The sequence below is a fragment of the Diadema antillarum genome, unplaced genomic scaffold (genome assembly GCF_040938485.1).
Source record: "Diadema antillarum isolate AM-2024a unplaced genomic scaffold, OU_Dant_1.0 scf00000135, whole genome shotgun sequence".
Taxonomy (NCBI): domain Eukaryota; kingdom Metazoa; phylum Echinodermata; class Echinoidea; order Diadematoida; family Diadematidae; genus Diadema; species Diadema antillarum.
This window is the reverse complement of record NW_027271024.1, coordinates 2,320,665-2,333,745: the sequence shown is the minus strand read 5'-3', so window position 1 is coordinate 2,333,745 and position 13,081 is coordinate 2,320,665.

The following is a 13,081-nucleotide window of genomic DNA, read 5'->3' as shown; positions in this document are numbered from 1 at the left end:
ATCAAACACCAAACTCCCACTAAAATTAGCAAAATGATTCATTTTTGTTTTTCTTCATTGTTATCAATTACAACTTTGATTTCTCTAATTTCTTTATACCTAAAATGAATACAAATACTTCGAATAGGTGAATTTTTTTTTTAATATCATGGTTTGGGAATGACAAAAGGAAGAGGATGGTACAGACACATTTTAAATTTGGAACAAAAATAATGAGAATTGGAGAGCCTATTACGGTATAACAGTTCTTTTTTTTTTTCATCTATTGAAAGTGACAGTTATGTAGGCAATAATGAATGTAGTTGTCATCTATTTCCTCGTTTGTTACATTCCTCGCCTGACGCTCTGATAATACACAGATATATGTATGTGTGTGTGTCTGTGTGTGTGTGTACGTATATGTATATGAATTATTAATAAATACATATGCACATGTATATGTCACATATATCAGCACATCTGCTTCTAAGTTATCAACATCATTCTTTCTCAAACAGCGTAATTTTAAAAAATCTCGTAGACGCGGCATTGTAGAAAAAAAAAATCCATAATAGCTACACATTGCAGAGCTTGTTGTAATTAAGTGTGATTTATTATTTTTCTACTATCTAATATTTCCCAAGCAGCTGCAGATATCGACAGTAATTTCTCGATAAACAGTCAAATTTCCATTATATCGTTGAGGATTGTGTTCGGGGAATTGTTCATATTCCGTTTTTACCGCCAGCACCTGAAAAAGGACAGAAACAGAAAACAAAATGGATAAACACTTATCATGATGCGTATAGCAATGCTCGACATTGGCGTTGGTCTGGAGGGACAATGACCAGGGGCCACTAGACCTTCGAAAAGCTTAAGGGGCGATCACACATCACCGGTTTAGATGGGGGTACATGGCGGTTCTCAAACCGCCGTGAACCGTGTCCCAACGATGGCGGAAAGCACTTTATAAACGCGCTGTAACTACGTTCTCAACACGTTTTGAACACGCCGCTAACACGGATTAGCGCGGAAGTAACACGGATCTCCCCGAAAGATGGAGGAGTCCATACCAAGCCGTTGTAGTTGGATGCAATCAGAGCCCTTTCACTCGTCTTCAATGGGTTACAACAAGGAGATATTGCTTTGTTAGGTAGAAAAAGAGAATTTCAAAAGAAAAACGTTGTTTCTCTCTCTTCTAACTTTTGGAATATCTGTATTAACTGTTATCAAAAAGACATACATGTCAAAGCAGAATTCAACATAGTTTACAAATTTCCTGTTCATTTGCAGGTTATATATATATCAAGTAATGTAGAAGTATTTGCTTGTTTCAACATCTCTTTAACCTCAGCTTTGTTTTTTCCCTTTCTTAATTAAGTTTTCACATATCTCTAACAACAGTCAATAAAAAGACATACATATCAAAGAAGAATAATCTTCATAGCTTCCTGTTTATTTACAGGTCCACGTAACATAACAAATTTATGTTTTTTGTGTACGTTTTTTTTTTTTAAGTTTCAACATCGCTTTTCCCTCTACTCTCTGAAGTTTCAACATGTCTGTATCAACATGTACTCTTACAAAGAGGCATACATAATCACGAAAGCAGAACCCAATATTTTTACATAAGTCCCCTGTGTATAACTTACAGGTTCACGTAAATTGTCATCTTTTAAGCTATCAAGCTTTAACAAAATCATGCACACTTCTTTTAAAGTAACTGATGTACTATTCAAACCTACCAACTTTTTGAATATTAGATTTTCTGTTTTACTCTATGTGTTAAAATAAAAAAGTAATGAAACTTTAACATTCAAAACACTATTTACCCGATCTAGTATTATGGGTTCATCTTTGCTCTTTTCCCCATTTATTTATTGCTCCGCCACGAAGTGTCGCCGGACGCATTATTCTCTTTTAAGTTAAACATTTGTTTTTGCATGAAAAGTTATGGCGGTGTTGACACGGTATATTATCACGATCTTGCGGTGCAAACACGGAGGAGCCGTTCTTTACACGTCGGACGGCGTTTTGAACACGATCCATTTCAAACTGCCAAGACCGCCACGAAAAATTAAACATGTTAAATTTTTTCCTCCGGTTTCCCAGCGGTTCTCGGGGTTTATGGCGGATGAGTGACGGATAACCAGGGCTTGTGTACGGTGTGAACATGGTCTTTTGCGGAGCACGGCTATTTGCCGAACCGCCATGAACCGCCATCTAAATCGACGATGTGTGATCGCACCTTAATGTTTTTGTTCCTCAACCTTGCGGTTTATATTCATAATAAATTCCTCTCTTTCCTTATCATATAATTGGTGTCATTATACTTCTTTTACGGATCTTCAACATTACAGATTTAATGATTCGGGTGCCTAACGGTGCACCACAGGACAAATTTGACATCGAGCTTTGTACATTCAATTATGTGTAAATATATGAGCAGGTATATACTGCGCTACCATGAGAATTCAATCAGCATGTTTCACAAAATGTACTGCAGATAAGGTAAAATAATTGAATGTTTTCCTCCGGTAAGGGGGGGGGGGGAGGGGGGAGGAGTTGATGTTTTAATAAGATACTGTCGTTGTCGACAGGGAAAGTTTGTGGAGGCCAATTAGCTTATGCTTTTTTGCCTATTGAAGGTGGGCATTCAAGCAGATTTTCTTTTTAAGGCATTAACTGAACACATGGTATCTTTGATAGCTGATAATAATTAAAACTGCAACCATTTTAGTACTGCTGAAGTAAACAACATAATGGCGTAACACTCACTGTAAAAAAAAAAAAATACTCAGTAATTTGACAGCCTTTGCCGAAAATTAGACAAATTTTGATATTACACTTGTAAATTTGGGGTGATATTGATTTTTGTTTCTATCTTGACAAAGAGAGATCATTAACGAAGAGGGAAAATGGTGGGTTGCAAGATTTTTCTTTTTCACAAATGACTTCCTCTGAATTTCATAGATCTCCACTGTTCATTTCCAAGTTTAACAAACATGCCGGAAAACAGAAAAAAAAGGTGGATTCTTACTTGTCCTCTGTCACTTTTGGGGCAGCTACATTACCATGCACCTGGGTCCACGTAATCGGCACGACATACCTCGGTTGAGAATGAGAAGGGCGTTGAGTTGCCTCGAACACTTTAGTGGCAACTTAACGCCATTTTGATAGATATTACGTTCATTGTTTTCATTGTTCGGATATATTTTGTTGAAATTCTAGATCAGCAGTAGAAATCTTGAAATAAAGAAGATGTCACCTGGGGAAAAAAAGTCTGTTACAGCGCAGTGATCGATTTGTTTTTTTTAATCGTTGTATGTTTACTCACGTACGTGACATGACAAAAACGTACCAGTACAATAGGCGGTGGCTCCGCTTCTTCTAAAGCACCAGCATTCCTGCGCACCAGTAGGGCAAGCTATCAATAAAAGACAACAAAAACAACAGCAACCAAATCTACCAGTACCTAGATAATAGCTCTAATGCAGAGGAAAATGAGATACAGGGAGTTCTCTTTGATAGTTATGTTAAACACATCTTGTATCATACTTTTAATGAAATGCTAAAAATATGAAACATTAATACGGGAATCAAAATAGTGACCAAAAAAAAAATTATGAATAAAGAGGACTTTGCAGACTGTTGAAAATCTATTTGATGTTTACTGTAACTTAATTAATATACATGTGTGAGTGTGCGTATGTGTGTTTGTGTGTTATCGCGAAAATAATTAAAGATGCAACAAACAGCTCAATCCCACCAACATTTTCAGCCTATGAGGGATCATAATTAGAGTCCCACTTTGTTGTCTACATTATAGGATTCCTTGACTATCAACACACGCCCATATAAAACCATAATAGTAGAATGTACAAAACACTGCTAACAATGAAATTATCTGGTCATTCATTGTAGAGCTAATAACTGAAAAAAAAAAATGATGATGTCTTCGAATGATGAAAAAAAAAAATAATAAAACGCTCAATTCCTTACTCCAGACCGTGGTCCGTATCACTACCAGTAATAAAGTAATAGATACACACACACACACACATACACACACACACACACACACACACACACACACACACACACACACACACACACAGCACACACACCTTTTGTTTGCTTTATGATACTCTTTATTTGAGTTTCATTCAATATCAGGTCCATGTTGACAATGAAATTAATATGAACAACAACAGAAAAGCAGCTGTATTCACACACACACACACACACACACACGCACACACACACACACGGCGACGATGTATCCGTGAGAGACAAAGTCGATAATAATTGCCTTTAACCAATACGAGGACCCAACCAGTACTCAGTACTCTCCAGCTCACACCGACTGCTTCTTCTGTCGTCGTTAGAGGGCGTTAATACTCTCAAAATTGGAAGCAAAACAAAAGGCATTATCATATCGCTCCAGACTATGATTAATATACCACACTAATATCCTACTCACGTTTGTAGCGGTTCATGTTCTTCCCTCTCTTCTCCGCGACCATGAGATCCTGCATGACCGGTCGCGTTTGATGAACTCCATGTCGGCGGCGACTTCCTCATCGTCGAAGACTTCGAAAGGCGACGCCGAAATGGCGGAGACGAGGACGCATAGCGACGCGATGAGAAGGAGACAATGCTGAGATGCCATCTTTTGTTTTCACACCAAACTAGGCTTGAAAGAAGGGGACGACGAACAAACGAATTCACATAAAAGCGAAGTTACTAAGTCGGGTTTTTTTTTTTATTAAAGAAGAGATCGTTTTCGGAATAGATTATAGAGGGACAGAATTACATCTATTGATACTTACTAACCTCTTCACTCATAGAGCAAAATATAAGAACAACTTCTAATAAAGAAAGTGATAACCTCTAACAAAGACAGCACAACACATTTTCAAAGTGCAGTTATTCAATTTCCTTTAGTTTCTGAAATATTATATATATTGAACATGCTTGAATGTTATAGGCCTAGAACTGTATACTGTTGTCCTCATCAAACGAATCGCTTTCAGGTTTTTGTTCTTGGTTTTTTTTTTTGTTTTTTTTTAGAAAGCTTTAATTTCAAAGTGTTTCAATTCCTCGGTAAATGCTTCTACAAAATTAAATCCACACACACAAAAAAAAAAATACGTTCTTCTTATGGGCACCTTAAAAAAAAAAAAAAAAAAAAAAAAAAAAAAAAAAAAAAAACCTCAGCTATCCGATGTTTGGAATAATGTTCTTGCCGACTTAGATGGAAACTGCGTACAAAGATTATTCTGAAAGAAGGAAAATACTCACCAATTAAAGACACGCAGTGTAGGAGAGACTAAGCATTCGTTGGTGTTTACCTAGGCCGATGTACACCTTTTTGGAAAACTGGATCCTTTTTATTCGTTTTGGTCGGTCATCTGCCAGGAACTCACCCCGCAGGGGGTATATACTCATTCTAGGCAATATTTGCATAAAGAAGTCAAGACGCAATTAGTGTTGTATACTGTTAGTGCCCTGCTGTGATGCAATATAGGCAATAGTCTTGTAACAGTAGCATAAATACTGATGCGTGAAAAACTCTACACACGAGCACACAAACAGAGAAGGGGGTGTCGCGAACAGTTATTATAAACAGCATGTGTTTAATTTCTCTCTTTCTACCAGGAAAACTCAAGGTATTTCATTATAGAACTTTCTGTTCAACGAACCGTCGATCCTACATTTCCTTGCTCTACTTCATTTGATTAGATATCTTGTTATAAGCGTATGCAAATAAAGGGAAAAATCCATGTTAATATTTCGATCAGTTATAATATTCTTAATAACGACAAAACCTCGAAAAGAAGTGAAGTATTATGATTATAATTGTAACCAATAAGTCAATAAATCAATAAATATGAGCATGTAAATATTTTTTGTGCTTCTTAAAATAGGATCCCAGTGAAATATTCCCATCTCTATCACAATTGATTTTGTTATATTTCATTTTCGAACAAGAACAAATAAATATTTTCTTTCTTTCTTTTTTCCACATGGGCATTCAACTTTGGCAAAACCTCGTCATAATATACCAACATCTAAAGAGTGTTATTGAAAAAACAGGTTAGACGCCATTTATCAAATAGAAAACAAAAAATAAGCCTTGACGCTTCACTCGTTGATTAGAAGCAATGTTTTTCAAACTCTGACAAAAGGCATCCCATATTTTCTTATCATTTTTCTTTCTTATAGCATCTTTAATCGCAAAAAAGAAAGGACAAATCTCAAATTAACGGCAAAAAAAAGGTTAACTTGTCTGGCGATTGAACTCTTTTATGACACATCTTGATGAAAAAAAAGAACATGTTTATCCTATTTCGCAAAGGCACACCTTGTTTTTATAATTACCATGAAAGAAAATTGATAAATGAGAAAATATCTATTCATTGATTGATAAACCTGCCTGTGTATAGTACAATTATATCATGGTGTTATTTCTTTCTTTGGCCCTTCACGCAATTTTGAGCATAGTTGGTGTTATCGTGCGACGAACTTCCATAAACCGTTTCTTATTATTAAGAGCGACATAACAAACAAGTGTAATGTAAACTCAAAAAAAAAGTCCTTACACTGTACAGATCACATCTTAAGTTTTGATAATAGTTTCACATTACGTAATGTCTGAGAAGTAACAGAGTGGAAAACGGCACAAAATCATGCACAAGAATAAGGAAATTAGTTCAATTGGGAGCTGCAGGTAAGAAATCAGTTTTTTTATGTTATACAAAGTAGGGTAATCCAACACTGTCGTTATTAGATCATGGTAGGGAGAGGAATAAAGCGAAAAGACGAAAAAGCTTATTAAAGGACAAGTTCACCTTCATAGACATGTGGGTTGAGTGAATGCAGCAATATTAGTAGAGCACATCATTAAGAGTTTGAGGAAAATTGGACAATCCGTTCAAAAGTTATGAATTTGTAAAGTTTCTGCTCACTCAGGGCTGGATGAGAAGACTACTATAGCTTGTGATGTCATATGAGTACAACGATATAAAGAAAGAATAAAGAAAATTCAACATATTTTCACTTTCCTCGCATAACAAAGGAACACTTGACTTCTGTCTTTCAGAAGGCAGGGGAAATAATATTACCCTTAACATATGTCAGTAACAAGTCGAGGAAATGTGCACTTTATTCAAAAAGTAAAGTTTTGTTAAATTCTCTTTTCATTTTCTTTCTATGGTTGTACGCATATGACATCATACACTGTAGTAGTCTTCTCATCCAGCAGTGACTACGTGGATACTTTAAAAATTCATAACTTTTGAACGGATTGTCCGATTTTCCCCAAACTTTTACTGATGTGTTCTACTAATATTGCTGCATTCACTTAATCCACATGTATATGAAGGTGAACTTGTCCTTTAAGTTTCTTGAAAAAGAGACTGGCAGTTTCCGGTTTATTGTTTGAATCGTATTAACGTACATCTGTATTCAGCATGTTCAGTTTGTGACGTGACAAGGCAAATAAAAAGTACAAGTACAAGAGCGCCAGCTATTGCTATTGCATAGGAAAATGCCTATTTCTCCACACCCATTCACTCCATTTTTCACCTAGTTTCCAAGTGGGGAGAACAGAAACCCCCGTACCGAATCCCCTGAATGTCTCCGGACTGTTGGTTACTGTTAGTATGTAAGTCATCCTGTGATGGTAGCGCTTGGTTCGGAAAAAAAAAAGAAAAAAGGAGACTTCACCAGGAACAAAAAAAAAAAATAATGATAAAAATAATATCTTTTACGCAAAAGTTATGTAGTAGGCGGCGAACAGAGCATTATTATTACAGCAAAATCAGATAAACACTGATTGTCATAGTGATGGTAGAGAATGGTATTACATAATGTTACATTATGTGTAATGCTCCATTTGTTGTCTCCCCTGTGTAACCTCTACAGTATGCCGCTGATATTTGATTTGATCTTTATTTGATTTGGTTGTTTTATGCGATTTTATGGGACGCAAGTTCATGGGAGGCAATGCGTCTTTATGAACACTTCAGAACCGAATATTCGATATCTAATTCGCATGCTTCTACGTGTTTCCGTGCAAGGGCTTCTCATAATTCCCTATGATAAAATAACAAGAATCTGCCTCGTACAAATCTCCTTGTCTACACTGATATTCAAAGAAGATTTGCAAGAGCTTGATTGGACCACTCTGGAACAGCGCAGAGAAAATGACTAATTGAAAACGACAGGCTAATGTTGATGTACAAAATGCATAATAATCTTACTCATCTCTCAGCACAGGACTATAGCTATTGCATCAAACAAGTTACTCAGTTGACGAGAGCCGCGCAACCACACTCCTGTCAGGTACCATATTCGAGGGAACTGAATCGCATCGTCATTCAATCATTTCAAGAATTGTAAGGAGCTGGAATTCCCTGTCGTCAGAAATTGTTTCATCGCCATCTGTGGGATCATTCCGTAACCGACTAACGGTTGATCACAGTGGCTAGTTATTTCCTTCAAATTTGTTATACTTGTAAATATCTGTAAATAAACTGTATTATAATGTAAATAGCACAGTCCACAAGAATCTTCAGCCTATTGAAGGAGGCAGACTAAATCATCATCAGAAGAAGAAGAAGAAGAAGAAGACGATGATGATGATGAATTGGGTGTGTGTATATGTGTGTGCGTGAGTGTGTGTGTGTGAGCGCGCGTGTGCGTGCGTTGATATGACAGTGCAAGGACGTAGCACCTTTCGGTGAGAGAGAGAGAAAAAAAAAAGCTTAGCACGGTGACGTTCAACCGAGTGCGGAGGTGTTGTTAATAGTCATAAATTTTTGTGACTCTTATATTTTTCAAGGATGATTTGTAATCTCTTAACAATTATTATCATCCTGTTTCCTCCATCTCTCCAAAGAATTTGCGTAAAGAAAAGAGAAATTAATGATTTCACAACCAATAAGCAAGTGATATGTAGGCCATCTGCTGGATTTAGTAATTTTGATTTTGATAAGACGTGATTTTCATCGCCTGTTTTCCCCCATTAACTTTCTCACATGAATCTAACTTCTCTGAAGAGTTTTCTACATGGGACTGCATCCTGGTCGCTGATGAAGAATGCGATGACTAACCTGTTTGGTGTCTTGTCTGTAAAACATGCGCTTAATTTCCTCGCCAGGATAAAGCGTTTTAATGCCATTTTAGGTTTTAATCTCATATATATATATATATATATATATATATATATATATATAAAGTAAGGTAATGCAATTGAAGAGTCAAGGTTGGTGTTTTTTTTTATTCGACTCATAATTCAAGGAGCAAATGCATGCGAGAAGATCGCACGAGGCTTCAAAAGATGCAATGACAAAGCTATAGAAATGCAAATAAGAATCAAGGTAGCACACCTTTCACACCCATTGTGCTCACAGATACATTTCCTCCTAGATTACATAGCAGAGACGTATAGGGGAAAGAACCTCATAACTACCAGATGCTAGCCGTGCTTTCCATGATAGAGATTTAGGTTGTTTTTTGTCAGGTGCTATCAACTATCCTCAGGCCTGTATCAATGATGAGAAATAAAAGCAGGTTCATCTCATACAGCGCATCTCATGTTACTGTGGATGTTCAGTGGTGACCAGCGCATACGAAGATGATAATGATTTGTAATTGGACAGTATATTCGTGACGTAATCTAAGTCTTAGCCAATGGGATGTAGTGCTCTCTTGTGTTTCCGAACCGCATATGGTTTTTGCATCATGTGCACTATACATGAAAGCTATCCATGATGATAGGGGAACATGTAGACATCAAAGATGATTGTTCTGTTAAGAGATCAAGACCGGAAATTTCGATGAACTTTCGCCCTCGTTCTGATCTGTATGAGTCTGTTTTGCTTCAAGGATGAAACTAGTCATGCGTCTTACCACCCAGGAATCGTCATCAATCACTGGGGAAATCTCAGGTACTATGCTCATGTGCAATGGATCATTGCCCACGTGCCAATATTAGCTTAGCAGGAGATGAAAGATGATGGAGTGTGCGTACACCTTGTGCGACACGAAGTAGAGAAAAAAAGTTCTCTAACTTTCCCGACCTACGTTTGACTGCTTCGACATCTTAACTGGACGTGGTGTCCCTGAAGAATTATAATGTCTACCGCCTCAAAAAAAAAATGACTGCCACGTCCTCCAAATATGAATAGCTAAAAATGATTCACGCAGTTTTGTCAATGATTTTGTCTCTTTTCTTTTAATTTTTGGCCCGTTTCGATCTGTATCATTGTAAGTTATACACTGCATTTTAGGCTGATAATCAAGAAAGAAGAGAAAACGACTCAAAATATAGTAAGCCTCTTTTTTGTATTAATAATCTTCTTGCTTTTCAGAATGAAAGTAAAAATGTGTCCCTATGAAAGGCACCACGTACTTAATATTATTATCGTCATTCTGTGTCTATTTTCTCATTTCATCATTAACGGCATCACCGAAAGGGGAAATAGAATTAGATTTGTGTTATGAATTTCAGTTTTGTTTCTTTGTATGTGCATGTTTGTGTTTGTATATATGAGGTTTTCCCTTCTGTTTTTACTTATCATCACGATATTCATAGATACACACACACACACACACTCACGTGCGCGCGCGCACACGCACACACACACACACATACACACACATAGTGCATGTATATCTTGAATTCATATTGCTACTTTATTCTCTTGCATAAAAGAAAGCAAGAAAAAAACACCCCTAAAGCATTGAAAATTAACTATTACAGGGTATATCATTGCTGCTATACAGATTTGATCAGAATAAGCAGAAAATGAAGATAGTGCTGCTGATAAAATCTCAATTTCATACCTGAGTTTCTCTCTCTCTTTCTTTCCTATCAAGTGAACATGGTATGATACCATCAGTCTCCACCCCAATATCGATGGGGGCTTTCCCTTTCGAATTCATCCATGCCATACCTCTTCTCGGTGAAAAAAAATCTGTACTGGCACTTTGCATCATTTGGGAAAGTGTACATGGGAGAAATATAGATTATTCAACCATATTCCACAAGGTGTTCCACAAGGGAGTTTATTAGGCCCACTGTTATTCATTATTTATATCAATGATTTTCATAGATCCTCGGAGAAACTATCACTCATATTAGTCGCGGATGACTCTAACCTTTTCTTTTCCCACCCTGACCCAAATATCTTAACAAGAACAGTAAATGAAGAATTGAAAAAGGTTATACAATGGATATACGCAAATAAATTGTCACTAAATATTCAAAAAACAAAATTTATGCTTTTTAGTAACTCTTTAGATAGCCTCCCAGGCAATATAACATTTGATACTACTCCCCTAGAAGAAGTTTCTTCCTTTAAATTTCTTGGTGTTTGTGTTGATAACAAGCTTTCATGGAGAAATCATATTAATAATATTAATATATATATATATATATATATATATATATATATATATATTTGTATATATATATATATATATATATATATATATATATAAAATATGTAAACTTATCTCACGTAATATTGGCGTCATGAACAGATTAAAATATTATCTTCCCTCATCTGCATTATTAACTCTTTATTCTAGTTTGATATTACCTTATTTAAACTACGGGATTCTTGCTTGGGGTAATACATATCAGATATTACTTGATAAACTTTTTTTTTTTTAATTGCAAAAGAAAGCGCTCAGAATTGTTTTAATATGCATACCCGAGAACATAAAATGCTTTGTTTTTTTACCATAAAATACTAAAACTAAAAGATTTGTATGTGTTTCAAATTGGCCGGTTTATGTTTAATTATAACAGTATTTTTTTACCTAAAATATTTCACGACTCATTTCATCGAAACAGTCATGTACATAACTATCCCACGCGACGATCCGATGAATTTCATCTTCCATTAATGAGAACCGCACATGCTCAAAGTGCATTTCTCTATACCGGACCCAAACTTTGGAATAATCTAGATAATAGTTTAAAAGATTCCCCCAAATTCGTCACATTTAAATACAAATTCAGAAAACACCTACTCTCTACTTATAATTCAGCATAATTCAAATTGTTTTAATTCATGCTTGAGCTTTCACCTGTCCTGATGTCGCAGCACTTGGCGTATTCTGTGTGCAGACCTGTCTTCTTTCTTCTCTCATCTTCCTTTCCTGTCTTTTGTTCTTAGTAGACTTGTATTGTTACCGTCTTCTCTCCTCTTCGGTACTGTCTCGCGTCTTATATGTGTGTGGGTATTTTGTGTACGAGTGTGTTGTCCTTGTCATATTTTCCCGGTACACGTGGTTCAGTGAACAGTGTCCGGGCATTAGCATTGATATTCTATTCTTATTTTTTTTCCCGACCTGCGTATCTCAATATAACACATGTGTATCTTTACAAATGACTTAAATAATCTATATCAAATATAGTAGCTATAAAAAACCCTCGAATAATATATTATTTACTCATTATTTATCTAGCGATCCACGTCCCACAAGCTTTGCTTTTTAGTGGATCACTATTTTCCATAATCGAATCTATTTTCCGCACGCCCACGAAGTATACATGTATTGTTCCTCCTAATTATATAATATATATATATATATATATATATATATATATATATACTATATATATATATATATATATATATATATATATATATACATTAATGTATACTTCAGCAACATACTAGGTGTTTCACCAGCATTCGTTTTCAAACAAGTTGTATCTTTAAAAGCTCAAACCAAAGTATATTGTTGACACGAGAGAAATACAAGTACTCATTTTGATACTGTAAAAGATACATTTTACTGTTGTTGTGAATAAAAGAAAACAAACACAAAAAAATGCTAGCTACTACCGGAGGTTGCAACGAAAGCAGAAAATTCGTCTCGACCAAAACGTTTTGTTCGTTACACATTCGTTGTTTCATTTCTGTTGACAAACTTGCACTTTATTAGTGCCCATTATTAGTTCAGCTTGTGGCAATTGCAAATCTCTTAATGAAATAGCTCCCTGTGAGAGAGTGACATGAAATCTCGCGGGAATTTAATGAAATATATCTGTGGGCTATTTTGGTTACCAATTAGTCTA